Genomic DNA, 4,301 nt, shown 5'->3' with positions numbered 1-4,301 from the left:
CTTATTCTTAGCTAAGTCATCAATCTTACTAAGTAAGTTGGAAATTTTTTCCCGAAAATAAATTCAAGTGAGTTAATCTCACTTTAGAGGTTGGCATCTCAAGTCGGTCTTTCTCTGTAAGTCAATAAGTGATTTATTAGGAGTTGACAAAATACATGCATCAACTTATTCTAAGTGTCCGCAGCATATATCAACTTTACTTAAAAGTTGGTACCTCAAGTCGATCCCCTTAGTTGAGCTCTAGTGTCCATAATCATGATGCAGAGGTTCCGAATAATTTTGTAGTTTCTGTTAGGATTAATTTTTTTTTTATCTTAGGATTTTAAGTATCTTTAAATAATTATATTGTTTAGTTGATATAAATAATTATTTAGTTGATGTTAGAATTAATTTTTGAATGAAAAATATTTTTGATCATGCCATTTATTTCTCTTTTCCCTATTCCTTAAGCGATCATCATTCACCCCTCTCCCAGCTCAATCATCTCATTTCAATAATTTATTCACTCCTCCTATCTAGTTAGCATTGATTCATATTTAGACAACTGTTCATTAAAAGAGTAGTGATGTGACAGAATCCTGTATCCCCTACGTGAATCATATGTAGTCCAAATGAAACTCAGATTTGATATGATTGAGCTGATGAAACTCAGGTTTGATTGAGCTAACTCCACTCACCTACTCCATGAAATGGAGTTTGTATGCAGACAAAAAAGATACTAAAACTCATCTCAGATCCCAACATCCTTTGTTTATGTCGCAATCTCAGTTGACATTCGTCTTAGTCTCAGTCTAAGATCCCAACATCCTTTGTTTATGTCTCGACCTTATTAGCCGACATTCATCTCAGTTTTAGATTCCGACATCCTCCATCTATCTCTCAACCTCATTAGCGAACATCCATCTCAGTTTCAGAGCCCAACATCTTCTGTCTATGTCTTGGTCTCATTAGCCGACAGCCTCTCTAGCTTAGTCTTAGATCTCAGCATTGACATCAGCATATCGACTTCAGTCGTTGACATCCTCCCTACCTTGGCTTTAGTCGTCGACATCCTCCCAGTCTCAGATCCTGGCATCGACACCGACATCTCGGTCTCAGTCGTTGGCATTCTTCCTGCCTCAGCTTTAGTTGTCGTCAACATTCTCCCAGTCTCAATCTGTCTCAGATCCCATCATCGACACCAATATCTCGGCCTCAATCGCTAGCACCATTCATGCCTTAGCATTGGATCTCGATTTTGTCTATCCTCACGGCCACTTAACATCAACTTCATGTTCCTATCCTCGGACCAAGCCTACACCCTATGTTAGTCTATAGGCAACAACTGTGAATATGCCAGAACATATGACACTGAGTAAATGGAGAAGTGGTTATATAATTGTTAGACCTACTCTTCTAAATGTCCTTTTCCAAACACGTGACACTTAGTGAATGGAAAGGCAATTAACGACTATCAAATCTGGTCCCCTCACTGATGCATACTAGGATGATGGATGGACATGCGACATCTGCAATATAATATCTGACGTGGAAATGCTCTTCTGTAGTTCTATAAACACTCGTGAAGGTAATTGAGAGGGACTTCGGCTCTATTCTTTAACTCCACCAGATTCTACCCTCCTCCATCTTCCTCCTACAACATAATTAATAACTTAAGCAAAGCCTAACTCGAGAGTCGGACTAGTCTGTCAGGATCCATCCCTGCACCATTCTAACTCTCTTTTGGAGTGCCTTTAGGTCACTTCATCCTCTTCACTGACGATCTTCGGAGAGCACGTACGGTGACTTAACCATCCACGATTTTAGATTGAAACAAGTGGTATTAGAGTGAGTTGCTTATATTCAACAGGATTAACATCTTAGATTATGGTCAGTCTTCATTTTGATCTTCCCAATATGTAAAAGATTTTAGTTGGTTGAGAATGAAAATGGAAGCATACTTTCATGCATATTTTAGAATTACTATTTCAATAGAAGAAGATTTGAAGCTCTAAAAGATAAAAATGGGAGAATTATCAAAAGAAAAAAATGGGCAAGAGAGCAAGTTGAATTATTTGAAGGGAATGAATTCGAAAAAGAGTCACGAAGAATATAAAGGATGTATTGCATCCAACAATCAGTGTCCACCCTCTTTGCATGGCCTTACTTGATAAATGCATCATTTTTTAGAATGATGCATTAGATGATTTGGTGAACAACCACACTAATCTATTTGATACTAATCAACAATGTACTCAACAAACAATGACATTTTTCTTATTGTTGCAAATGTTCCGAACTAAATGTATATGTTTCTATACTGAATTCATGTACCGTAGCTATTGAAATGGAATTCTCTATTTACTTTGGGAAAGGATGTTTGGTGACATATATAACTATAAATTAAACCAAACATTTCCCTCTCAATAAGAATTTATTTACAAGTCTATTTATGTTGGAGTTCAATCAAAGTCCCACATTGAAAATATTTGGTAAAGATCATGAGGTTAAAGGGATACATGATATCTCCATTGGTTTGAGGTCTTTTTGGGAGAGCTCAAGAGTAAAGTCATGAGGGCTTAGGCCGAAAGTGAACAATATCATGCCATTGTGGAGATATATGAACATCAATCAGTCCCAATAAATTGTATCAGAGCCATGGTTTGGACCAGATGTCATGTGGGGTGGCCTTGAACGAAATTGAGGATGGACCCGGAGCAGGTCAGGATGACTGAATGCTTGCGGCCTCCCGGAGTAGGTCAAGGTGACCGGGTGCGGATGCTTGTGGGGAGGCCCAAAGCAGATCAGTGTGACAAGATACTCGCGGGGAGGTCTGGATCATGAGAATAATTGTGGTCTTTTGTTTGAGGGAAGGATTGTTGGAGTTCAATCAAAGTCCCACATTCGAAAGATTTGGTAAAGATCATGGGGTTAAAAGGATGTATGATATCTCCATTAGCTTGAGGCCTTTTGGGGAGAGTTCAAGAGCAAAGTCATGAGGGCTTAGGCCCAAAGTGGACAATATCATGTCATTGTAGAGATATGTGGATATCCTTCGACCCCAACAACTTTCTTATCCTACAATTCTAAGCCATTCAGTATAATATGATATCGGAGACTCTGTTCCCCACTCCTCCCCGTCCAGTCCAATCGATCTGATCCATATGAAGTAGCTCCGAGACCCAATGGCCAGTAGAGGCTTGGGAGTATGTCCTTATAAATAGGACATAAACACTCTGATAAAAGCAAACACTCGGCCAAATAGTCCGGTTCGGTCAAGCCGTATGTCTAACAAGTCCAATAGGACCAACAGAAATACCTGAGTCACTTCTGAATGACATTAATTATTGCAACTCAAGGTTTCCTTGCTCTTGAGGGACTTGAGATCTAATAGGACCAGCAGTGACTGGTCCGATCGGCTAGACCATTTGGTTGAGACATATGACCGTGCTAGCCCTAAAGATTGACCCCTCTTTAATCTTGACCGTTATATCAATCGACTTTCTTGACTTCGACCCCGACCAAGTCCCCCTATTTGCCGAATTACAATTGCGAGCGACGGAAAGCCCGGCCACATCACAATAAATGCCAATATATACCATGGATTCGTTTGCTTTTAGAATGGGATATTTGGGAGTATGAGGGTTAGCACTAGAAAGTTTGTGTTAATTATAAAATCTCACCTTTCTGTTACCAAAGGGTAGTGTATCAGTGTGACCCCAACAATGCAATTATATTCCTGCACGAAAGTTAGGCACCTGACTTTTCCTGAATACTTTAACAACTTATCGATCGCACGCACGCATGTTTAATGCTTCTTCTCACTGCTAATCACGCTTAACAGGATAGCATGATGCTAATCCTTTCTAACGATAGCATGATGCAGGATGATAAAGGCATCAGACACATCAGTTGGGTTTCTTTTCCTTTATCTATGTAGCAGTACTGTCACCCCCCATACTTTTTAAAACAACTTTAAATTCTGTAAATGTGCTAAAGTTTGCCGATAATTATTATTATTATTTACCAGAATTATATTTCACTTAATCTTTTCAAAAAAAAAAAAAAAATCTCATGCCGAGTAAAACTTTTCCTCCATTATAATAATTCTACAACTTGTTAATGTGCAGTAGCCATACTATTTAATGAACATGTTGGGCACATGTTAACTGACCATAGTGCTCGTATTCATCCCAATATTTCATCACTAAGCTAGGAACCTAGAAAAGTTTTTCCTTTTCCTCTCAATCTCTCTTTTTCTCTCTTGCTTTTCTTTATTTTTATTTTTAAATTTTGGTGAGTTTAGATTTTAGAAAATTAAA

Source organism: Zingiber officinale, chromosome 5A (assembly GCF_018446385.1).
Source record: "Zingiber officinale cultivar Zhangliang chromosome 5A, Zo_v1.1, whole genome shotgun sequence".
Taxonomy (NCBI): domain Eukaryota; kingdom Viridiplantae; phylum Streptophyta; class Magnoliopsida; order Zingiberales; family Zingiberaceae; genus Zingiber; species Zingiber officinale.
Note: the sequence above shows the minus strand (reverse complement) of the source record.